At 40.3% G+C, this 26,859-nt stretch overlaps 1 long non-coding RNA gene across 1 annotated transcript; it reads left to right on the top strand.

Annotated features, from left to right (window-relative positions):
* The first annotated feature begins 20,793 nt into the window (after window positions 1-20,793).
* LOC131483523 (uncharacterized) lies at window positions 20,794-25,683 on the top strand. The gene is made up of 2 exons (XR_009247754.1): window positions 20,794-20,881; window positions 24,664-25,683. It is a non-coding gene; the product is annotated as an uncharacterized LOC131483523 (long non-coding RNA).
* Window positions 25,684-26,859: the final 1,176 nt, after the last annotated feature.

The following is a 26,859-nucleotide window of genomic DNA, read 5'->3' as shown; positions in this document are numbered from 1 at the left end:
TTTTCAAAAAGATAAACTAAATAGGCAAACCTTTAGCTAGATTAAGGAAAAAAAGAGATAGGACTCAAATGAATAAATCAGAAATGGAAAAGGAGACATTACTACTCTTACTACAGAAATACATAGGATCATAAGAGACTATAACTATAAGCAATTATATGCCAACAGACTGGATAAACCAGATGAAATGGATAAATTCCTAAAAACATAGAATCTACCAAGACTGAATCGGGAAGAAATAGAAAATCTGAACAGATCAATAAGTAATGAGATTGAATCATTGATCAAAAACCCCCCAACACAATAAAGTCCAGAACCAGATGGCTTCACTGGTGAATTCTACCAAACATTGAAAGATGACTTAATACCAATACTTCTTAAACTTTTCCAAAAAATTGAAGAGGAGGAAACACTTCCAAACTGATTTTATGAGGCAACGATTATCCAGATACTAAAGCCAGATAAGGACACTACAAGAATGGAGAATTACAAGCCAATATCCCAGACAAATATAGATGGATCCTCAACAACGTATCAAATTCAATTCAAAAGCACATTAAAAGCTGGATTTGGATACAGGAATGCCTATTCATAGGGGCACTTGTACCCCAATGTTTATAGCAGCTCTTTCAACAATAGCCAAATTATGGAAACAGCCTAAATATCCATCGACTCACGAATGGATAAAGAAGATGTGGTTTATATATACAATGGAATACTACTTGGCAATGAGAAAGAATGACATCTGGCCATTTGTAGCAACGTGAATGGAACCGAAGAGTGATACGCTAAGGGAAATAATTCAGGCAGAGAAAGACAGATACCATATGTTTTCACTCATATGTGGATCCTGAGAAACTCAACAGAAGACCAGGGGGGAGGAGAATGGGGGAGGGGGGGTTACAGAGAGGGAAGGAGGCAAACCATAAGAGACTCTTAAATACTGAGAATAAATTGAGGGTTGATGGGGGGTGGGGGGGAGGGGAAAGTTGGTGACAGGCATTGACAAGGGAACCTGTTGGGATGAGCACTGGGTGTTGTATGGAAATCAATTTGACAATAAATTTCATATTTACAAAAATAAAAAATAAATTATTTAATTGAAAAAAGCTGGATTTGGGATACCAGGATGGTTTTATATAATTATACAAATCATATAATCCTCTAAATAAATGTAGGAAAAAACCACTTGACAAAATACAACATTCCTTTATGAGAAAATCCCTCAACAAATTGACTATAAAAGGAATATATGTCAACATAATGAAGGCCACATACAACAAACACACAGCTAACATCATACTCAATGGTGAAAGACTGAAAACTTTTTCTTTAAGATTAAGAACAAGACAAGGGTGCCCAGCCTCACCACTTATTCAGCATAGTACTGAAGTGCCTAGCCAGAGCAATTAGGCAAGAAAACGAAATAAAAGTCATCCAAATCGGAAAGGAAGAGGTAAAATTGTCGTTATTTGCAGATAATGCAATTTTACATATACATAACCCTAAAGCCTCCACCAAAAAAGTCAGTTCTCTAATGTGTCCAAGAAAAGTCTGTGAGGATGGGAGTGAGAGCTTCTAAGCTCTTTGCTTGTCAGAGCTGAAGTTGGAAGTCAACCCCCTGCTGAAACTTTGCAAACCCCTGCTGATCTGAAAACCTGCTCTCAGAAAATCCTCAGCTGTGTACTGCCTGCCTTCACGGCCTCCCTCCCCCTCAGCCTTACCAGGCACAGCTCCGTCCTGAGATCATGCCACTGCAGAATGGCAAAGGAAGGCACTTAGAGAGGTTGTGCGTTCTGCTTACCCCCAATTATGCTGAAGAGAACTCCTCTGCATAGGGTTAGAGTTTCCAACCCCTAGACAGTGGGCAGAACTTGTCCTGGGTACCATAACAAGGACAAATGAGCTCTTGCCCTTCAACTCTATTTTCAGTGATGGAACCCGAGATGCTTACTGCTGTCATCGTACTTGGGGGTCCCTCACCTTAAACCCCTACACAAACCCGTGGCCCAAATAATATTTGGATTTAGATTTTTAGTAACATGGGTTTTGAAAAGTCTCTGAGACAGAACCATCCTGGTAGAAAAAAAAATTAACATCAAAGATGTTTTACACTGCCAGGCCACAAGAAAGAAGTGTTTGAGAAAGTATAAGACTGAGACCTTGGGCATCAAGGTAACCATAATTTTGTGAGCTACACAAGGCATAAATATAAGGAACCTTAAGTAATAGAACGTAGCTAAACAAAAAAATAGTGACGCACACACAGGATTGCATTAACTTAATGAATCAGCCAGAGAGTAATAGTCATAAGAATGCAGAGGAAAGGTTAATGGCTTCAATCTGGAAATGATCAGTAACACTAAAGAATCTTCTAGCATTCTTCCAACTCTGACTGCTAGCTTCTAGAAGAGTACCGAGAATGCAAGAGCATTCCAATGGGTAACAGTGAGAGGTAACCCAGCTTTTATTATTCTTTATGTTTTCGAAGAACTTCAGACAAACTGGATATGTCAGTTCCATAATTGAGTCCAAGTCTATGTATACTAGAAGAGTCTGATGTGTGATGGAAACATCCATTCCATTCAGGTCCAGGCAGCAGGTGACAGGGGCAGTACATTCTGTTCCCTGACTGCTGGCCAGCAACATAACTCATTACAGAATTCAGAAGTCTTGTGGCTTTATCTACAAAGTTGTGTCTGTGTTGGAGGTGTTCACAGTTCTTATAAACTCATTTTCATTTGTGTGCTAGGTAAATTGATTCCGGGAGCTGTTTGGCAGTATCTGTTATAGAAATACTAAGCTATTTTACCGCTGGAGAAATGTCACCACAGCGAAGTCTTTGATGAGACCCAGAGCTTTTGCTTTATTACTTAATTTTTTTTTTAATTAAATGGCCATAAGTTTTTAGTGCTACCATTATTACAGGGTTGTCTTTGTCCCTTTACAGATCTATGAATAATTCTGGCTCTGACTTGGGGGAAAGATCTCATTATCTTTATCCCTGTGTTAAAGTTGAGATTTGAATCGGTGATAGACCATGGGAAATTTTTATTGCTTTCCTTTCTCAAGATCCAGCCCAAATGTCAATCCACCTGTGAAATGCCCTGGTTTTTGACTCCATTAGTACTTTGCATATTCACCTGTTAAATCATACGTACTTCATTGTAATCATTTTATGGGAGTAAATGTCCAACTTCCCCGTTAGACCACGAACACCTTGAGATATAGGATGGTCCTGATCCCCACTGCACCTCCGTGCCTAGCACCATGCCTAAGAAACAAGAAGCACTCAGTTAATGTTAAATGAATACTCTTGAATGTGTTACTTCTGATCACTTGGTTAAATTGAGCACACAGGTATTTAGCACCTCATATCTTGATTACACAAATGGCTGCAGTTAGCACAGAAATGGGAGAAGCAGGGCTGGGAGTGGGCTAGATGAGATGGGCCAGTGGTGGGAGATAGTGTGGTTGGATTGAAACTCATTCCATGAAGTCACCCTAGAGTCAGGAAGAGCCAGGGTGATGGTTTCTGGGCAGTGCGTCCACACCTGACTGTATAGTGCCTCTTTTAATATTCAGGTTTTCCAAATTTCCCATAGGGACCATCTTTCATTTTTGTGATTGAACAAGGACCAGAAAATTGCCTACTTTCACATGAAATAACATTTCCAAGGACAAGATTATAATGTGGTGATCACTCTAAAGTCCTACCTGCCTCTATCATATCTTATCTGTTGTCTTAAACTTTTGTAGGTGCATAACCAAAATATGAATGCAAATTTTCAAGGTGACTATTTTTATTATTATTATTATTATTATTATTATTATTATTAATTTTAGAGAGAGAAAGTAAGTTGGGGAGGGAAGCAGAGGGAGAGAGAGAGAATCCCAGACAGGACCAGGGCTTGATCGCACAACCCTGGGATCATGACCTGAGCTGAAATCATGAGTTAGATGCTCAGCTGACTGAGCCACCCAGGTGCCACTCAAGGTGACTATTCTAAACAGGTGACATTCATTCATTACATGTTTCAATTAGGAAAATTGTTACAATGTTTTATAATCATACCATTTTGGAAAAAAATTATTCGTTGAAGAAATTAAGATTTCAGAACAATTCTAGAAAAATTTCTTCCCTTGGGGCTTCATGGCATCCCTACAGTTGTCTGATGGGATAACTGTGTCTGTGTCAAAGAACGTGCACATGCATTTTTCATCAGTATGAAACTATTAACCTTGTGTTATAAGAAAGTAGGATGGGGAGGGAATTACTTAACTTGCTTGTTACCTGGGAAGACCACCATTAGAGTTCTTTGCCAAAATCAGGAGTGACCACCTTATCTGAACTAAGTATGATTTTAAGATGGACATTTCAGCTATAAGACACAGAGAATCAAAGTGGTCTTCCACACTTGTCTTTGTGCTTTACCCAAGGCAACGCTATGCAACACACAAATAGACTGCTTCATGGGCCACAGCCAAAGGTGTCTTCATGCCAAAAGACTGAGTCATAGAACTTTTGAGCTGCAATGGCTTGCTTGTCTTGGGGAGCAAACCCACTGGGGGTTGTTTGCATCCTTTAGCCAGAAGGTGGGGGTACAACCAGGCAATTACCAAACCAGAGGCCTGTTTTATTACTTCCTTGGGACAGAAAGATTGGGTTATGGGTAATAGTCAATCGTAATTACATTATTTCCAATGGGCCAAACCCATAACCCATAGCAACATAAACAGCCCTAGACAGAGGATTTTCTGCAGCAATTTTATAAGGATTACATGTTTCACTGGTCGCAATGCACATATAACTGTATTCTAGGAAAGATGCACCTCGGTATAAGTGGGGGGCAAGCATCACAATTTGCTAATTGTATTTGTTTCTACTGAGAAAGAGAAACATATCAATTGAAGGATATTGGAGAGATTCAAGCCCCTGGAAGGGAATTTTCCTGAGGGTCTTGGAGCTCCCAGAACATCCCCATAGAGACATATTTTAAAGTCATGTAGGTAGCAATTTACATTGGGTAGCCATTTTTAGTTCCTGCATTCTGAGCCTTCCTCAGAGTTCTGTGATTTCCACACTGTCCCCATCAACCTGTATGCATGAAGTTAGCTATTCTCATGAATACAGTATCATTTCCTTCAGGAAATGAAAATCCACTAACCCACTGACTTTTGCATTATGCTTTGCAACTTTAAGATTTTCCCTTCTCTAAAATTCCCTTACCTCTCTTTTTCAATGTAATTCCCTTAACAGATACAAATGCAAACTCATTCATAATAATCTAAATCTTATCAAACAGGTAATGTAAACTTTCAACACTATATCCCAGGGTTCCATAAAACAAAGAAAGGGTGGGAAAAGTCAGCGCACCGTGGATTGAGGAGAAGGAAAGTCGCCTGGAAGAAGTCTTGAGATGAGCCAATTATAAAGAATTTGGATAAGTGGTTAAGATCTGTGGCCAAGAACCAAATTATTGTACAAACGTTTTTTTTTTATGACAGGTTGAGTCACTATGCCAGAAACCAGCTACCTCATTATGCATTGGATCCAAATATCCAATGCACTTTGAAAAGGCAAACATCTACGGGTCTCTGACAAAGAACAATGCATATAAATAATACTGATTCTCTGGGAGAACTGAGGGAGACGATGCTCTGGTAAGATCTGCAATCTGAAACGTACACATACACAACCACCAACAGATATTCCTGTCATACATTAAGCTGGTAAATATTAAATCACTGTATACTTGCCTCAGTGTGACTTTAGGATGTTATTAGCTGCTGACTCATTCTATTGCTTAGACACCACAGACTGATTCTAATTTGTAGTTTTGGCTTTAGCCATTTTGAGCATATTAATTTTAAGAGTAGTGCTTACCTGTCAAAGAGTTGTTGACTACCGCCCGATGTTTTCATAGAAAATTCTCTTACTGCAACTTCCCAGTTACTGACCAAGGTCAGATTCTAAACACGATTCTGCTTTACTACCCATCCTCTCAAGTCCCCAGGAACACAGGATTCCAGTAACTGGGCTCTCACAGGGCAATTTAATTCTGTCTTCTATTTAGAATGCTCTTTCTCTCTTGGCAGTGGAGTCTGGTGCATTTAAATAAATTCTTGCAAAGGTGGAACAAAAACTATCATTTTATAATGACTGGCTGTGTTTTAATTCTTTTACTACTAAGAATGATAAAAGTATTTAGATACGATTGCCGTTTTTCAAAGATTTTTAAACTTGTTGAACTATTCACGTGATACAAGTGCAGTTTCAGCAGAGCTAAGTCAGCACTAACAGACTAAAGAGAGAAAGTGATCAGTATGGCTAAGAAAAACCCTGTCTCCAAAACTTTCCAAAATGTTCCACCCGCCACTGCTCGTCTATTCAAAGCTTACCAATTATTGATAGACCATTTCTAATCTTGTATGATCCTCACAAATCTTTTCTTTAAATTTTTATTTCAAGTGTATTCCATCGTGAACCAGACTGCCTTTGTGTGTGTGTGTGTGTGTGTGTGTGTGTGGCAATTTTTGAAGAATTCAGTTACTAGGTTGCTTTCCAAAGGACATTTGCCGAAAAGTTGGGTAACCTCTGAGTTGCATTGTAAATCAAGCCAAGGACTCCTAGCTTGAAGACATTTAGAAGTGAAGTGAACTTCCTTCATGAGGCACAGATGTACACAGTAAAACAGGAAAGTTCTGTGTACATGAGGTCACAGTAATTTCAGGGATTTACATTTTCTAGCACAGATACTTTTTTTCTTTTTTTGGTTGGGGAAAAAAAAATGTGGCTAGAAAGATTCTCTAATGGGAGAGTAAAGATTATTTTCTCCCCTACTAGACTTTTCTTCATGCTGTCCGAGAGAGGGAAGTTGAAAAGGGAATTATCAAAGAACAGAACTGTAAATCTCAGATCACCTACCACAAGCATCTATAGATGAGGAAACCCACAGAAATTTTTATATAAACCTACATGACAGCTTCGGGAAGGATCAATGAGCCACCGGGACCCTAAAGGAAGTCTATGGCAACTTTTAGCATCTGATGCTGCTATATCTGAACCTGAGTTGAAGGTAAACTGAAAGGTTTCTATCTCAAAGATAATTAATGGATCAGAAGGGTCCTGGTATCTTTCAAGTCAGGATTAATATGGAAGGAAAAATCATGGAATGGAAAGGAGGATGACAACATATACGAAAGGTGGAAGATATCTCATTATACTCTAGAATTGTTTATTTCCCAAATTTGCTCTAAACTCAAATGTCAAATAAGTTTTATAAAGACAAGTCCTTAGCAGCTATAATATTTATTACAGAAAAATATATTGTTACCCATGCAATTAAGAACTAGAGAGAAGTGGTAAGGAGAAAAAGCTTAAGGATAGTCTCAGACTGGAATTTTAAAATCTTTTTTTTTTTCCTTTAAATTAGGAAATACTGGGCGCCTGGGTGCCTCGGTCGGTTAAGGCTCAGACTCTTGGTTTCAGTCCAGGTCATGATCTCGCAGTTCATGAGTTCCAGCCGTGTAGGGCTCTGTGCTGACAGCACAGAGCTTGTTTGGGATTCTCTCCCTCGCTCTCTGCCCCTCCCCCGCTCTCTCTCTCTCTCTCTCTCTCTCTCTCTCTTTCAAAATAAATAAACCTTAAAACAATAAAAATAAAAAAGAAATACTATGTCCTCCGGTGGCAACATATCCCAAATGCAGGAAACATGAGGGAAATAAATCCCCCTCGGGGAGCTTGATTTACAAAATTAAGGCATACAATGATCACCCATAGCTCTTGGTGTGAAATTGTTATGGGCTATATTACACATGGTCTTGAACTGTCACATGTGTACAAATCTTATCTCCTGACAAGTTCAAGTTTTATGAGTATTAGGGCTACATCCCCTACCTCTTATAAAGCTCTGTTTATACTTAACACAATCCTGATTGACCTGATAGCTGCTTAATTACGAATTAAACTGAATTAAACTCAATTCTCTGTTCTTGACAAATAATAGCAGACTTGGAAAGCTATAATTTCAACCTAGGGGAAAAAAACCCCGCGGATTTGCTCTCTCTACCACTCCCCACCCACCCCGCACCCCACTTTCAGTGCCATGGTGGCACCTTTAATTTGAGAATTCATTGATTGAGAAAATCCTATGCATGTATTCAGACATCCCTTGCTGAGACACAAATGCTACCACACACCCCTCCTCTCCCTGCCCACGGTCCAATGCGAAACACACACGCTGGGAACCGCTGGAATACTTTTAGGAGCCTATGTTAAAGATACATCAACAGAAGATAATAAATTAAGACTTCCAAGGTACCTTTGAACTATGTTGGGGAACTATTGGGAAACTCGTAGAAGCAGGCAAACAGCATGTGTGATGAGGGGGGAAATCATTACAGGAAGAGAAAACTGTAGGAGCAATAGAAGGCATCAGCCTGAGCTCCTCCAACCGCTGACAAGTCTCCAGAACCACCAGGACTGACTTGCATGCTGTGAGGCCTGCTCGCGTTCTTTGTTGTCGTTTCCCGCGTCTCCCCAGGCACCCCTTCGTTATTTCTGTCTCCTCAAGATTGTTTTTCTTGTTCACAATGAAAATAGCTCTTTTTTTCCCCTCTATTTAAATATTGCATACTTATTATACAAAACTCACACCTTATACGCAAGCATTTGGAGCAAAAATAAAAGTTGTCGGAATTGCTATCGCCCCAATATAAATCAATAGCGTCGTAGTCCTGTGTGTGTTGACCGCGAGAAGTCACTTTGCTGTGAGGTACCTATTCATAACCTTCGACCATTTTTACTGTCTTTCTCTTACCGGGCTTGTAAACTCTATTTTGTACAATATTGATATTACCCATTTTTGTTAACCGCCTTGCAAATAGTTTTAGGAGACTTGCCCTATCGCAGTTTTTGTATTTGTGGTAATTATATGGGTTCATATATTTTGTGCGTTTGGTATTTTTGCTGTGTAAAAAGTTTTTATATTTAGAGACTCTAACGCATCTTTTGTAGCGTTTCTGGGAGGCTTTCTGGAACACTGTGGAGCTGGAGTCACCCGAGCGTGGTTATATTTGCCCTAAGAACCGGGAGAAGTCAAAGTTTGTCAAGTTTCCCGGATGCATTGATGTCTGTGGTTCCTGAACGGTGATGTAAGCCTGTGTCTACAATGGCAGGGATGTCTCAAAACCTGGGCTATTTCTCTCCTGGAGAGACCCCCACCTCCACCAAAATGTGTCACTGGCATTGGCACCCCTCAGAGCACTCCAGGGACAGGGAAAACAAAGACGGGCCCCATCTGCATTTGGGCTGCGAGTTCATCTCACTTCTGCTCTTTCTGTGTTTCTGTTTAACCAGGTCGGAACCCTCTACCTATTTGCACTCTCCACTATGACATTCCCAGGGCATCTCTAGATGTGCCAGAGCAAACTCTTGATGGCCACATCCCGCTAAACTTGCCCCACTCCCTAGTCTTCTTTATCTCAGTCGATAGCAATTTTATTTCGGGCTGTTCTTCTGATCGAAAGCCTTGAACCCGTCCTTGACTCCTTTATCAAACCTTGTGAGCCCTCCCATCAAACAGACCCAATTCTTAACTATTCTCACCTCACTACTGCTACCTGGCTAGTAGAACTGGCTACCAGTCTTAAAGAACTGTATTCCTTTGCTTTTCACCATCACGAAATGCCACCTTCATACACACACCCCCAATACCTGTATTTTGTTTGAAATATTCACAGAGACGACCTTCCGAAATTATATTTTTGGACAGCTATTAAATATTATTATGGAAAACGTTAACAGAGGATGAAACTCACACCCAGTATGGCAATATATTTTCACTTTCAATCCCTATTTTTTTTTAGAGAGAGAGAGAGAGGGAGAGTGATTGGGGGAAAGGTCAGAGGGAGAGAGAGAGAGAGAGAGAGAGAGAGAGAGAGAGAGAGAGAATCTTAAGCAGGCTCCATGTCAAGCACAAAGTCCATCGCAGGACTTGATCTCACAACAGCGAGATCATGACCTGAGCAGAAATCAAGAGTCCAGTCCTTAACTGACTGAGACACCCATGCACCCCTCGATCGCTTTTAATTTGGGGTGTGTCCATGTAGAAAATGCGTGAAAAAAATAGTTATCCATTTCAAACAAACTTTTCCCTAGACATAAGCATATACCACTTGAAGAGAATTTATAGTTTATGTTTAGATTTGTACATCATCTGTGGATCCTTAGACTTATTTTAAGATATTTAAAATGGAGTATTTCAATGACATTTCTTTTCTTCTAAATAGGTGGTATATATGTCAAAATATACATTTCTCTTTATATGGGATATAATCGACGTGAACACACATGATTTTATTCTAACGTATTTTAGAAATATATTATTTTATCATTTTAGTTATATCTACTAGCTTTATCAGTGGCCATAAACAAGACAGCAATTTGTAATAATTGGATCTTAGGAAGTATCTTTTAGACGTACTGTTTAAGGAGTTATTATTTCTCTGTGTAACATTTTTATACACCGTATTTTTGGTTAACCTGTTAAAACTCTTTTCCTTTTTTTATTTCTCTATGTCATGGTGGTGCAGTATGCCAAATAAAAGACATATTTGACTGACAACTAAGAGATTCCCGGATGTAAAAAAATGGAGAGCCAGAAGCTCACTACAATGTTATCATCAAGGTCTAGAGAGGAGGGGCTGGCCCAGCAGACACCCTGAAAGCAGTGCATCAGCTGAGGGGCTTCTGAAAACTTTGAACTTCAGCAAGCGGTCATATGAAAGGAGCCCCGTGATTCACGATTGCCCAGAGAAATATCTTACAATAATGTACCCCGGTATCCAAGCACAGTATATTCATTATTTTATAAAGCAAAAAAACACTGTTCTAAACACTCTGAATCTAATATAATCATTCTTGCATTGATTTGAATGGTAAATGACAGTATCTAAAAATCATAAAATTAAAATAGCAGCCCTTTCTTATATGTGCATTTCTATCTAAATGAAACCTACCATACCTCAGCGTCTATGTTCGGTGCAATATTTTCACTCAGGCTCAGTCTACAGTCAATACTTCATGTTCTGACACTAAGATTCTGAAAGCATTCATTTTTTTTTCCAATTTCAATCCTATTTTATACACTTAGAAATATATTTCCTAGGAGTAAAGAGGAAGAATGTCAGGGATTTTTTTTTATTTGTGCATTTCACTGACTCTTTGATTTTTCATAAGTAAGCCTCAAATGAGTTTCTTTTCCTTTTGAAAACCTCACACTTCTATGAGTCTTCACTGCGAACAGTAAACAGGGGTAGAATGTACCAGGTAACCTAGCAACCATCCAAATTCCATCCACATTCCTGGCCTGTGCTGTGGTTCTACAGGCAAGACCCATGCAACCCAGGAATAGACAAGAAAGAGAGCCGAAATCTTTGTGACAATGCTGGAGAATGGGCGGTGAGCAAAGCATTATGCAACAACACCGTTATGCAACAACACCTTGCCTTTTACAAGCTCCCTGGGGTTTTTTTATTCTGGTAAGAGGACCAAGATTTTGGTTCAATTAAAGAGGAAGAGGGTTGCCATTTACTGACAGGAGAGCAAGGTTAAGGAGTAGAGGGCATTAAAAGTGCAGGTTTTGACATATTAAGTTCAAAACACATTACCAGGTGTTTCCTCTGAGAGCAGGACTGGAGAAGGCAGGCGATTACCAGGTGAGATGATAAGGAAAGAGGTAACATGAACTTGAAGGCACGCCAGCATTTAGAGACCTAATAAGGCTGAACTGGCTAAGGAGACTGAATAAGGCTGGTGATAAGTAAGGGGCATACATGCCCAAAGCTACTTCAATTAGTGTAAAAAGGAGAGTGGTTAACCGTGCCAAATTCTGCTCCTAGGTAGGCAGGATGACCACAAAATAATGACTGGCCCAGGCAGCGTGGGAACCCCTGGGGACATTGACAAGAGTTACTTCAGAGCAGTGGTAGGGACAAGCCTGATGTGAGTGTGTTCAAGGGAGACCGGAAGTGGCCTCTGGGCCCATGAGTTGTGGGGCTGGTAATTAGCATAATAGAGCATCTCAATATTGCATGCCTTTAAAAAAATTTTTTTTTAACATGTATTTGTTTTTGAGAGAGAGAGAGACAGAGCATGAGTGTGGGAGGGGCAGAGAAAGAGGGGGACGCAGAATCGGAAGCAGGCTCCAGCCTCTAAGTTGTCAGCACAGAGCCCAACGTGGGGCTCGAACCCATGAACCACGAGATCATGACCTGAGCTAAAGTCAGATGCTCGACCAACTGAGCCACCCAGGAGCCCCACAGTATTGCATTGCCTTTAATTTTGTGATTTGGGTCCACACATTTAAAATTAAAATGCTAAACTATATGATCTTTTAATATTCCATCAGAACATTTTTCTACTCTATAATCCCTCCTTCATTAAGTATACTTTTCCAAATTTTGCTTTCTTTTCTTCTTTGTTTTTTTTTTTTTCTTTTTCTTTTTTGGTCTCTCTTTTTCAGTTAGCCAAGTAGAAGAACACATACCATTAGTAAGTCTATCAGGAAATATGAGTTCATATTATTAACCAGAAAGTTACATGAAAACGGAAAATTTTAAACTTTTCAAATGGAACCAATCATGTAATTTCCATTAAGGACATTTTTTTCTATAATATCATAAAATACATACCCCGTTTGAATTTAACATTGTTTAACATTCTTGTTTATTTTTTTTTCAGATATGGAGGCAGATATTTTTTTAATCGAGCACATGCCTGCTTTGCTTTAATATCATATACTGAAATATTTTGTATTCACAAAGTGATTTGAGCACCTCAGGAAATCTGTTAAAAATGAATAAACAACAAACTAGCCATCCTTTCATTTGTTCCAAGACTGAAAAGTGAAACTTTTCATTGGGAGGAATAGGCATTAAATAGAGATAATCTCAGATGAAGACACTTCACAAACATTAGCTTTTTATGTCCCTCTTTCCCTGAAAAAAATCAATGGGAACCCTTCATAGAACCTTCAGATTCTTGAAAGCCATGCCGAAATATCGATCCAGGATGAAATCTTCCTAAAGTGGGTCCCCAGTGCATCCAAGGAGAAGGAACAGGGAGGCCGAGAAGGAGGCTGTCCCCTGGCCTCTGTGTGTCCCTGCCTCGCAGCTGTCCTCCCAGCAGCAAACAGTAGCTCACACATGGGGCTAGAATCCCATCAGGCTCCAGCGACAGGAGCCCTTGAGGAAACAGAGCCCTGAACTCAGGTGAGCTTTGCCCATCAGTCTCGGAACATAGGAGTCACAGAAACCCCAACATGTGGCTATTTGGGCGTCGCATTTGGTGCCCCATTGGGCCAATGCTCTTTAATGTGCATTCAGCTTTTGTTTACACAAGATGCAAACCATCTGTCTCTCCTTAATTGCCCAGAGCAATTTAACTGGCTACAGACTTAACACCCTATCCTACAAAAGAGAAGCCCTAAAATTAGGACCCCATCCTCCAGAAGGGGCATTAGGAGTAAGAGGCAGCTACTGACTGTGACTAACGCATGCTTCCATCATGACTAAAGCAGGCCCCTCCCATTTCCTTTTGCTTTTCATTAGTAGACCCTTTTGGGTCTTAGGTTTACTGAAAACTTGAGCAGAAGATCCAATGAGTTGGCCCCGCACGGTCTCTGCTATTATTCTCTCTCCTTGGTGTGGTACAGTTGATGTAACGGATGAGCCAACACTGAAAAATTATTATGAACCAAGGCCCATAGTTTACATGAGGGTTCCCCCTTTTGTCAACCCCTTTTTATGGGTCTTGACAAACGCCTAGTGTCCTGTATCCGTGGTGACAGAATCATACGGAATGGTGTCACCATCCTAAACATGAATGGCCCTCCCTTTTCCTTTTGCAGCAGTCTGTGCCAGTATCCCTCGCAATAGTTATTCAGCACGCCTGCAGTGATGTTTCATTACCCGGGAGGGGTTTCATTACCTGGGAGAGGCGTTTGAACGTCTCTCGCAGAGGGCCGACCGCCGGGCTGGCCCACGGTCATCAGGCACTCACTCTGTGGATCATCAAATTGCCAGTTTCCATTTCCGACCCACCAAGCTAGAATTTCAAAATTTATGACTGGCAAGTGAGACGGTGATTAAATATATATATATATATATATATATATATATATATATATATAGTCTTCATACCTAAGTTCAAACAGGGGCAAAAAATGCTGAAGGACAATACCCAGTGGAGACTTCCCAGAAGGCTACCTTCACAGAGACACCGAACGGAAGACAGAAAAAGAGCCAACGCCATCATTAAGGCAAGGTCAAGTCACAAACCAAATTCTGCTTTCTTGTTGCCAAGTTCTTTTGAGGGAGAGTGACTTTCCTCTTGAAACAGGTTCAAGTTTCCTTTCTTTGAGGCTTCGGTTCCAGTCGCTGGCTACAATCGTATTCGGGACGTGAGTCTCCTGGTTGTTTAAAGGGGTGTGAGCCTAAATGTAACAGAAGGACAGACCAGCAGTTCAAAGCGTACCGAGCGTTCCCCAAATCACTCGAGCCTGAATCGCTGGGTGTGTTGAAGTCTGAGCATCACACTTCCAGGGAAACTTAGGAGGAAAAGTAAGCTGAAATGCTTGGGCTGGGAAAAATCAATATAACACCAGCTCTTAAGATCGATGCAAAATTAACGGCACAGAGGAGAGACAGTGCGGTGAAGCCGAAAAACATGACATTTGGAGTCAGGGCTAACCTCAAATCCGGCCCCTGTCCCTTAGTGGCTGTGTGTCCTTGCCTGGCTTAGTAAACCTCAGGACTTCCACATTTTTTCATCCGGAACATAAAGAAAATAATTATTTTGGTAATTAAGTTGGGTCAACTTCACGGAGGATTTAACTCCCGGTGGGTAAGGACAAATTCTGGAGCTACTCTTTCTTTTTGTACCATGTAGCCTATTGAGTAAGTTTATATTTTTTAATTGAAGTCCTTTTCTCTCTATAGAAAAGCTTCATCGTTGTATTATCTGTTTCCTAGCACGCCACGCTTTGTGTCGGCTGATTGTTCGCTGTGGCTCGATGAAAAATGTCTTCACGTTTTTAATTTGCTTGAATTATTCTATTACTATGAATAGACAGCCTTTAGAGAAATAATGATTTGTCTCCCATTAGCAGAAATGAGTTTCACATCACAAACTTAAATTATCTGTTGAACTTCTTTTCAAGAATGGCCTTTTTAAAAAAAATAAAAATGATGATCATAGCACGAGTGCAGTAACTTTTTCTAAGCCAACAAGCCAGAGGATTTAGAATATAGATGATTATCCTTTCAGAGGAAGAGAAAGCAAGTAGCAAAGTTTCTTTTTAGTCAGTTTGCCTTGCTGTAAGAAAGGAGCTTAACCTTACATACCGAGGCAGCCCTGAAGGGCCATGTGCTACGCAGCAGGGAGATTTCTCCTAGGTACAGACAGGTAAGCATGGGCATGAACTTCGTGGAGCCCTTTATTATTATTATTATTATTATTATTATATTATTATATTATATATTATATGTTGTATATATTATTATCTATTATTTATAATATATATTGTTATATATATTATATATTATATATTATTACATATATTATATATTATATATTATTACATATATATTTTATTATTATTATTATTATTATTAATTTTTCAGCCCTTGTCTCCTCATGGGAATTGCTGCTGACTTTATTTCCCACATCTGCCATAGAGTTTGGAAAATCATTAGGAGACCATGAAGAACCTTCAGATCAACCCAAACTTTTCCTTCACGTCGCGGTGAAAGGTTTACATAAAATAAGCCGACAAAGACAGTGAAGGGAAACACATTTATTATGCATTAGTCAGCGAGCTCAAAAACCATACAATTCATTTTTGACGGTTACCCTGATTTTTTTTTTAAATGTTTTTATTTATTTTTGAGACAGAGAGAGACAGAGCATGAGCAGGGAAGGGGCAGAGAGAGAGAGGGAGACACAGAATCGGAAGCAGGCTCCAGGCTCTGAGACATCAGCACAGAGCCCGATGCAAGGCTCGAACTCGCAGACTGTGAGATCATGACCAGAGCCGAAGTCGGACGCTTGACTGACTGAGCCACCCAGGCGCCCCAGCCCTGATTTTAATCAAAGCCTGTTTTAACATTATCTCAAACTCTCTGTTTTTAATTTAACTCACCTGTTATTGTTGGTCTTTAATTGGTTATTTATGAAGCCCTGTGTAGGAAAACCTCAGTCTCTTTCCTGTGTTCTCTCTTACTCACGCGCTGCTACCACACTCACAATGCTTCTGACACCCGCTGTGTGGCGATTGTCCCACGACAAGCAATTGTGTGACACCAGATTGGGGTCCTCCAATTAAACTCAGTTCTGACACTAACTACCGGCAGATAACATCAGATCCTGTGAGTGAAGGGAACGGTTCCATGAGACTGCCCCCATTTTATTTTCCATTTCATGTGGTAAGTCCCCAGGTTACCCACCACTTCTGTCTGACTTGTCTATAAATGAGACATTTCCATGACCTCCACCCTCCTTGGATTTGACTATGTGAACAGCTCAGAGAACTCAGGGAAACACTTACCTTTACCAGTTTAGTAAAGGATATGACAAAGATGAACAGCCAGATTTAGAGATACATAGAGTGAGGTCTGGAAGGTTCCCAAGTGTCAGAGTGTCCGTCCTTGTTGAGCTTGGTGCACTGTCCTCCTGTGTTCACCAACCTGGGAGCTCTCTAAAGCCTGTATTATTGGGATTTATGGAGACTTCCTCACATAAACATGATCAATTATTAACTCATGTCTAGCCCTCTGCTCTCCGGAGAAGGGGGGCAGGGCTGATCATGGTTTGGTCTTTCTAGTGAGCATCCCCCATCCAGGAGCCCACCGAGAGTCGCCTCGTTAGAGCAAAAGACACTGCTACCACCCAGGAAATTCCAAGGGATTCAGGAGCTCTGTGTCAGGAACCGGGGTCACAGACCAGATAGCAGAACAAAAGATGTTCCTCATGTTCTTATGATGTAGAAGATCACAGGCATGTCAGGAGCTCTATGCCAGGCACTGGGAGCAGAGACCCATATACCTCCTTCTTACTATCTCATAGCCCTAATAAAACATCTGTCTGCACGTAGATAGATGCCACCTGCAAATTAGCCTGCCCCTGAAGTCTGCCCGTGGGTATAACCAGGTATGACTGGGATTTTTCTCACGGCCACTCTTGTGTTCCTAACTTTAACTGGACCCTAACTAAAGACTCTTAACAATAGATAGAAGAATCAAAGACATAGTGTAACTAGAAGAGAGATCACAAGCCACCAAACCAATGCTGCTCTTGCTTAGTGCAACTGTGAGAGCTGATCACTGTGGTCACGGAGAGGCAGAGAAAGACTAGAACCAGTTAAGACCTCCTAGTCAAGGCCAGCGAGGGTACTTGTTTGGGTTCCTAACTCTTGCTAGAAGTCAGTCCTTGCTCCGGTGTTGGCACATGAAAAATCAACATTTTATCATTCAGCAAGTAAATAATAACTATCGAAGGTACAGCAGATGCAACAAAGAACAAAACAGAAAAGGTCTCTGTTTTCGGGGCGCTTTACATTCTAATGTAACCTGGAGGAAAACATCAACACATAAATATAAAATGTTCTTCCAGCAATGGAAAGCTCTAAGAAGACAGATAAAGAAGGGAATGGATAAAGAGTGATGGATTGTGCTATTTTCGGCAAGGTGACAGAGAAGCCTCTTTGAGCAGGAGATCTTAGCAAGAAGCCAGAATGAAGTGAAGAAGTGAGCCATATGCATATCCGAAGGAAGAGTGTTCCAGGCTGAAGGAACAGCAAAGACCCATACGGTGTGTCGGCCACATGTGCGGGGTATCCTGCGACCACCCAAGAGGTCAGTGTAGCTCAGTTAAAGTGAACAGGAGGAAGAGTGAGCAAGAAGAAGGTATTATGATCTGTGGTAAAGAGTTCAGATTTTACTCTGATTAACATGGGAAGCCTTGGGGTGCCTGGAGGGCTCAGTCGGTTGAACATCTGACTCTTGGTTTTGACTCAGGTCATGATCCCAGCGTCGTGGGGTTGAGCCCTGCACTGGGCTCTGTGCTGAGCATGGAGCCTACTTGGCTTTCTCTCTCTCCCTTTCTCTCTGCTCCCCACCCCAAATAAATAAAAAAGCTAAAAAAAAAAAAAAAAAAAAAAAAGATGGGAAGCCTTGAAGGAGTTCAAACAGGCAGTGTCTTGCTCTAATTATGAGTTTAGTAAGGTGATTTTGCCCTCATGTGGAGAATGGGCCATGGGGGAGCCAGAGGAAAGCTCCAGAGCCACGTGGAGGCTTTTGCAACATAGTCAGTACTAGATGCTAACGGCTGGGACACAGGGATAGCAATGAGAGTGGTTAGAAAGGAAACTGGACCAGAAGGTTCGGGCAAGAGTCAAAGATGACTCCAATTTGGGGATCAGAACAATTAAAAAAATGGAGTTGCCCTTACTAAAATGGGGAATGTGGAGAGAAACAGATTTGTGTGTTGAGGAACCAAGATTTCAGTCTGGGACTTGTCACACTGGGTTATTTTATTAGGCAGCTGAATGGAATGTCAAGCAGTCCCTTTGATACACCAGCTAGACGTGTAAGGGAGTGCATTTATTTTATTTTATTTTTTTAATCTTTCTTTATTTTTGAGAGACAGATAGCATGTGAGCAGGGAAGGAGCAGAGAGAGAGACACACACAGAATGCAGAGCAGGCTCCAGGCCCCGAGCTGTCAGCACAGAGCCTGACACGGGGCTCGAACTCACGAACTGTGAGATCATGACCTGAGCCGAAGTGGGACGCTCAACCCACTGAGCCACCCAGGCACCCTGGGAGTGCATTTAAATATTTACATTTTGGACACATTCCACACAGTTCAAAGTCATGTGTCTATATGTGGTCATCCAGGAAGTGAGTAGTGATAGGAAAAACATCGGCCTTTCAGACAGAAGATAAGACTCCTTTTTTATCTGTCTCCCAATGCAAAGACCTAAAAAAAAAAAAAAAAAAAAAAAAAGCATTCCCAGAGAGATGACTACTATCTTAGAAATCCAGTAGTCGTCAGGAAGATGCATGTCTCTGTAAACGGCAGTGACCGTAGACCAGAAATGGTACTGTGATAATTTAATAACCAAAGTCTGTCTTGTCTTCTAACTCTACAGTACAGTGGAAATTGCTCTAGATGGGGTGGTTGGAATCTAGTCACCTCCTTTTCAGAGTCTCAGTTTCTTTAGTTCCAAAATCTAATGGCTGGATAGGCTCTAAGTTTCCTTCATGTTTCACAAGTTGACTCTCATATTTTGCTATTTATTTATTGCATTCTACAATGACAGATGGCTAGAGTATTTTTATTGTAATGGATTTTCTCCCTCTACACACACACACACACACACACACACACACATATCCATATATCCCTGCAGAGAGAAAAATACAGTTTTTAGATCTAAATTTTGGTCCAAACCAAATGCCTTTCAGAATCCGCATGCCATTTATTACTCTTATATTCACACTGAAAACAGTTTTCTCCTTTTTTTGCCTTCTGATTTTCCGGACATCAATGCAATCAGGAGTAATCCAATTGATCAATAGATTTGTGCTCATTGAACTGTGGCAGTGAATCCAGGATTCCAGAAATTCCACTGTCAGTTAATTGTGGGCGGTTTTTCTTCAAGATTTAACAAGTGCTTTTCTTCTATAAGTTCTGACTTGTACAATATAAACTGTGACATCTTTCGTTTCATCAAACACTGTAAACACAGAATTAGATACCATGCCCAAAGGCAATGCTAAACTATGCAAGATTCGCATTGAGCCATCAGGACAAGTTGGAGCATCACATTATAATTCTCTAGCCTAGCTCTTCCCCCAAGCATTAATACCAAGGTTTCCTGAGGTCATAGGGAGATGATTTAGAGGAATTTAGAGTTAGTCAAGTAAATTAAATCATAATGTCAAAAAATTGAAAACACCTGCACCCACAATGTATCAATTCTTTTTAAACTCCTAGCTTTTACAAAGCATATTTAAGAAGAAATGCATAAAACCTTGTTTAAAAACATTTCCTAAACCAGTTGGAACGTTTATATAAAAATTAGAGGTTTTTTTTTTTATACTTAGCCCCTAACTTAGGCTATTTGATATGCCCTCACACACGTATCTTCACGGTTATGCAATACACTTAATTCAAAGAGAAACCCTAAAAGGAATCACAAACACAATAGACAATAGGAAATAAATGGGGGGAGGGGAAGATAGCACTTCCATACAATGGAATTTTTAAAAGTCATTAAATATCACTCTTTGAAGATTGTTTAATGATGTAGGGAAATGCTGCTGACAATATTAAGTGAAAAGAAAAATGTGTAAGAACAGTATGATTTTAAAATTTTACAAAGAAGTATGTATTTCAAATCAGTAATGGTTTTAAAAGACTGAAAGAAAATGTTTCTCCAAGTGACAGAATTTATCATTTATTCATTAAAAAATTTAAAAAAAGGGCGTGCCTGGGTGGCTCAGTCAGCTGAGCATCCGACTTCGGCTCAGGTCATGATCTCACAGCTTGTGAGTTCGAGCCCCGCATTGGGTTCTGTGCTGACAGCTCAGAGCCTGGAGCCTGCTTCTGCTTCTGCTTCTGTGTCTCCCTCTCTCTCTGCCCCTAAACCACTCGCATTCTGTCTCTGTCTCTCTCAAAAATAAATAAACATAAAAAATAAATAATTTATCATTTATTTTTTATTTATTTATTACAGTAATCATGTATTTATGTTGAGAAAAATGTTAATTTTGGATGGATCAGAAATGCAAAATCATTCAACTATCAGAATAACGTAAGTAATTCTACAGAGGTTGGATCTCATTTGCCTTTCCAATATTGCTGTAGTTTTATGATCACCCTTGTACCCGATAATCAGCACCTCTTCACTTATAGGTAAATATGCCTTATGATTGTTTCCACAGAACTCTGACTTGGATAGGGTCAACCATCCTTTTATATAGGCTTCAATATGTTTTAACACTGTGAAAGAAAAAATTATTATTCAATGACACTTGGGCTTTTTTTTAAATGTTTATTTATTTTGAGAGAGGGCGTGCAAGCAGGGGAGTGGCAGAGAGAGAGGGAGATAGAGAATCCAAAGCAGGCTCCACACTGTGGAGAACCCCTGGGTTGTGAGGCTCAAACTCACAAACCGGGAGATCATGACCTGAGCCAAAGTCGGATGCTCAACCAACTGAGTCACCTAGGAGCCCCTCACTGACACCTGATAAAGATGATAAGAAAGATTTTATTCAAGGGGGACATCACAATGGTTATAGGGACCCCTGAAATAGCACCTTGCAGTGAGGACAAGATTGGACTCAACTTCGAATACAACAGGGGCAACTGGGATAAGGGAGGAGCCAAGGAACCCGGGAGGGGTCAGTGGATGGAAACTTATGAAGGGAAGATATCAGGGGTAGGGTAGATTCTGGCTAAACCCATGTAATAGGATTTGTGCTGAAGGCTGGCCAGAGTGAGTAGACATCACCCGGCAGACAATGGAAGATGAAGAACCCCTGTTAAATATCCAGAGTTATCAGATATGGAGCATGAAGGGTTCTAGCTAAACCAAACTTAGCAGGGTTCTTGCTAAAATTGGACAATGCAACGAGGAACACAGAAGTCCAAAAGTCGAAGCCGGGTTGAGAAATTCAAGGGAGCCCAAATAGAGTTTGGTCGAGGAGAGAATCTTTGGCAACGCAAATCAGAATAGTCCATAGAATGTAAGTGGTATGATCTCAACTAATTTGGATCGAATGATTTTCAAATTCAGGATACACAGATAAGACACCTGGGTTGAATTAATCCAGGTAGGAAGCCTGCTCTTCAGAAGCCTCAGACACTAAGGAGGGGATGTGTAGATAACAATTCCCCATAATGTATATTTCACATTAATTCATAAAATAAAATATGTAGCAGGTGTCAATGTGATATATTCATACATAAGTATAAATATTGTTATACAGTTGTTAATTTAAGTGGAGATTAACCTTAAGACGCATTACGTCTGATTTTGCCTTTATTCTAAGAGACTGGGAATAATTTCTGTGCCTCGTTATGCTCAAGGGAAATCAGATCTATACATTAAGATGTAAACAATCCAAACACAGTAAGAGGAGGTAGGGGAGAGATTACAGAGTCCAATTTAAATACTGAAAAGGGAAACGTTTTTAGAAGCCAAAATTTATAAGCCTCCAAATTTCTCTTTCTTGCTGAATTTTGTAAGCTTTTGACCCTAAAGGAGCATCACATTTAATCTCTTCACGTATTTATTTGATTATAGTCTTAACGTATCTGTTTTATGATGGTGGTCTTCTTCTTACATTTTAGTTCTCCCGAAAGCAAGAGCTGTCTCTGTTTAATTTGAATCCGTGGTACTTGAAGTGATATCACTTGATTGCAATTATAAAGATGATGACTATGGTGGTCCTGCTGCTGCTTTTCAGAAAAGGCTCAGGAAAATCCATCCCACGACCGTCAAAGACAGTTTTGCTGAGGCAACATATTATTAACTCATAGTAACTGTAGGCACTATTCCGAAAGGCCCCAAATCATTGTAAAAGTGCGGACAAAAAAGGAGAGGTACTAACGTATTCACTCCGGGTGGCTTTTAGGCAACACATTAATTCTTGAACATGAATATAAATAAATAATAAATAAAACGGAATGCATCCCAATCTATCATAGGACTTCTCTGACAACACAAAAGTCAACCAAATAAATCAGAATAATAAGATTTTGACAAAACAAGACATTTATCTATTCCCAGAGAAACGTATTGGTCACACAACTTATAAATTGCCAATAGAGTTTCTCCATCCATCACCAAGATTCCATCTAATGACAGGGAAATAATTACCACACCTCTAGCATGCCACGCCATTTTTTGATATGTCAGGAAGTGAAACAGTACATAAATGCAGCCCTCACTGTGTGGACAACACCTGTGGGGGGGGATAGATTTTGTTGTTGTTGATGTTGTTTTCACTAACAGCATCTAAATTCTCTCCGGAATAAGTGGGGAATGTTTGTCATCATTCTACGGCTTCAGGAAAGGCTGAGTTGCTTTCCATGGAAGACAGAATATTTAATTTGGGCCTTTCTACAGGCTGTCCCAACCCTTTCCCGACTAACATCCCCCCCCCCCAAAATGTGCTAATATTTTAAAATCATTCAGATTCATATTTAAGGTAATTCAGATTCAGTTCCAACCCACTGGGTCTCTGCAGCTTAAAAATAGAAATTTTCTCTAACCTGAAACCTGTAGGCATCTATTAGCATAGAATTTGAATATTTGAATAAATGAATGGGGATCCCGTTTCCAAATTTTACATGCTATTTTTCACATATAAATCTCTCATATATGCGTATGAGAAGGAAAACCTGTCCAGCACTGCAAGAGTGATAGTCCATTCTGATTGCAAAGGCGACAAGGAACCTTGCTGGTAATCAGGCAGAGGGGACACCCATAAAGCCAGCTGTGTAATCAAAAGGAAATGCTGTTCCTCCCAAGGCCATATGCAGCAAGTGTAAAATGCCATAACAACTCTCTTCTTAAGGGAACACTGCTTTGTCACCAAAGACGCTCACAGCCCTACATCACTGTAACTCATCTATTACGGGGGGTATCTAATTGCTAAACGTTCCTTGCCACACGACCACACGTAATTCTTAGTTAATCTTCACTAACTTGCTGAGAAACAGCCAAGGATTTAGAACTGATTCCCACTGGCTTCCACTGGACCCTCCTCAGAACCTTTCAGTGAGAACACAAAGTCTGTAAAAGACACTTCCCCTTGTGCATTCTGGGCGCTTCTGAAGGCACCCCCTGCCCCTCATTGCGGATCAATATATCAGATCTTGTCAGACTACAGGTTTGTCCGCAGTGATCTCTAACTCATTAGATTTTTCACGAAGTGGAGGTTTTACTGGGAGTTGGCTGAGCCCCTCAATGCACCAACACTCTAATAATGAACACATTTGAGACACCTTGACTCACATCTTGTCCAGTCTTCTCTGTCCACAACTGCAGGAGTTTTTCACTGAACCAAGGGTCTGATGACCTCTTCGGCCCTTCCGTGCCAGGTTTCTTATCAGTCTCCCAGGATTTGGGGATTAGATTTCTGACTTTGTCAGACTACAGGTTTGTTACTGGTGGTCTAGAAAAAAAAAAGATGATAGATAGGTAGATAGATATAGAATTGCTTCTTCAGTTCAAAAGCAAATTCTTTTTTGAGATTAAGGTACATTAAAGGCACAGATTTAGATATTTAGCTTTCTCGTTTAATTATTCAATTGTTTTTACTAACTTTTATGTAAGAATGGACATATTTATAGACAGAAGAAATGAAGGATTCAAGTGGGGGGAGGGGCGAAGCCCTCTTGGAAAATTCATTTTCAGAGAACAGTTTAGGTCTGGTTTGGTTTTGGCTCTAAGAATTCTTGATCCCCTTCATCAACATAATTTTATTGCCCTTTTATGATTATATGAGCGATACATCTTGGTTCCTTTATTCACTCGATAACTTCCTTTTTTTTTTTTTTTTTTTTTTTTTTTTTTTTTACAATCAGGCAAGAAGAGAGGACACTCAGGCTGATTAGCAGAGTTTTTTTCTTTGTTCCTTTTTTCCCCTCTCAAATCACAATGACCTAAGATCAGAGCCCTCTGATCATTTATGCTGCTACCTTAGGATCCAGTTTCATTCTACAACTGGCTGAAGCATAAAATGAACTAAAATAAACCGAATTGAATGGAACTGAACTGAACTGGAATAATGAGATTTCCAGTACACTCGACGCCTTAAGGACCGAGAAGCTACCTCACCCACCGTCCTCCCAGAGGTCCCAGCGCCAATGACCAACCCAGTCAAGACTCAGTGCATGACTGTTGGGTTCTACTGTCAGCAATCTGTTCCTCTCTTGTGTAATCTACCCTGGTTTTACCAGGGCTGAAAACACCCTGAATTGCATTAGAGAGAACTGTAAGCTAATTGCCAAAGCACATAACGTCATCCAAATATATCTTTATTTCAGTCAGACCTGAGGAAACAAAATTTAGACAACAAGCCAGAAAGGAAATGGAAGGACTTGAATACTGAACACCAATTTCCCCTGGAGGCACCTGCTTTCTCCTTCCTCATCCCGTTCGTCATGTCTTCTATTCCCATCCCCATAATTTTTCTAGTATTTGTTGGATGTTTACTACATGCCCGGCAGCGTGCTAAGCACTTTCCGTGCATGGTCACATTTGACCCTCACGGTGGTGCGCTAGCAAGAGGAGTAAAGAGACTGGCTTAAGGCCACCCCACCATCAATTTTGAGCCACGTTCTGCTCAAGCCTAATCTCCAAATCTCTGAACCCACATCATTATTTACTGCACTGGTGAAATAATGAAGTGGAGGCAATACTGTTGGTATACACACTAGCTGCAGATTTACACGTAACTAAGTAGGAACTCTCCAGAAACCTAGCACAGCAGTTAGCACTATTTCTGTCTCCTCCTTCATCCTGGTAGCCTTGTATATATCATGCCTCCTAGGAGGCATGATATGTACAAATAGTCTTGTAGTCTAATACATGTATTTATTAAGTTTTTTTGTTTCCTAGCCATATAAACAACTCACGTATAAAGTTACCTTTGAGTTTTATGACATTTTTTTTCTGCCTTGGTTGCTGTTAACCGAGCACATTTCTATTTGTGAGTCATCAGATAATGAATTTATATTTAGGAACAGAAAATCATTTCACTTGATAAGTATGCAGGTGTTGGTGTTCCGAAGCACCAAATACCAGATGCAGATGCTGAACGCTCAATCTCGTGGCAGGATTCTCTCCTTGAAGATGCTCCGGGATCATAAGGCTTTCCGAAGACTCAATTTTCAAAATAACCGTTACGATCTTCACATAGCAAATCAGCAAGTCATTTTTTCATTATAAATCTCTTTTGTTGGGAAACAATTTACTCGAATTCTAGGTGGCAGGTTCACTTTCATGTTCTTCTCTACAGAAATCCATTAAAAATAAATCCACAATCTTGGCAGATTTCGCTAGAAGATTGATGTCAGACTCCTTAAAAAAGAAAATTACTTGGGCAGAATTCTGACTGAACAGCAGGTGCCCCTCTCCCGTTTGCTTGTTTTATTCTGCTTTTTATCTTCTCAGTTTGGTTTTTGTTTTCAGGAAAATTATAAATGCACATAGGTGAGTCAAATAGCTCTTTTACCCACAAGAGGAAGAACAATGGAGCTCTGGAATCACTGTCCAACACATACGTGCATTTCCCACCCTCTAGTGGCAGCCATTTTCAATTGGTAGCTTTCTTGTTACTGTTGTTCATAGTGATCTCCGTAACTAAGTAGCCTCTAATGCTTCTTAGGATAGGTCTGTTTTACGAATCATCTATAGGCTTCCCCCATGGAAGATGAAGATCTAGGTTGCTTTCACTCTCTCTCAACCCAACCAACTACCAGTATCATATCACCAAGTTTGGTTAGGTTACTATCAAATACTTACCTTATTGAGGCACCTGGGTGGCTCAGTCGGTTAAGCTTCTGACTCTTATTTTGGCTCAGGCCATGATCTCATGGCTCTTGAGTTGGAACCCCACATCGAGGTCTGTGCTGACAGTGCGGAGGCTGCTTGGGCAGAATTCTGACTGAACAGCAGGTGCCCCTCTCCCGTTTGCTTGTTTTATTCTGCTTTTTATCTTTTCAGTTTGGTTTTTGTTTTCAGGAAAATTATAAATGAACATAGGTGAGTCAAATAGC

This window comes from Neofelis nebulosa, chromosome 8 (genome assembly GCF_028018385.1).
Source record: "Neofelis nebulosa isolate mNeoNeb1 chromosome 8, mNeoNeb1.pri, whole genome shotgun sequence".
In the NCBI taxonomy this organism is placed as follows: Eukaryota; Metazoa; Chordata; class Mammalia; order Carnivora; family Felidae; genus Neofelis; species Neofelis nebulosa.
Note: the sequence above shows the minus strand (reverse complement) of the source record. Positions and strands in the feature narration are given on the sequence as shown.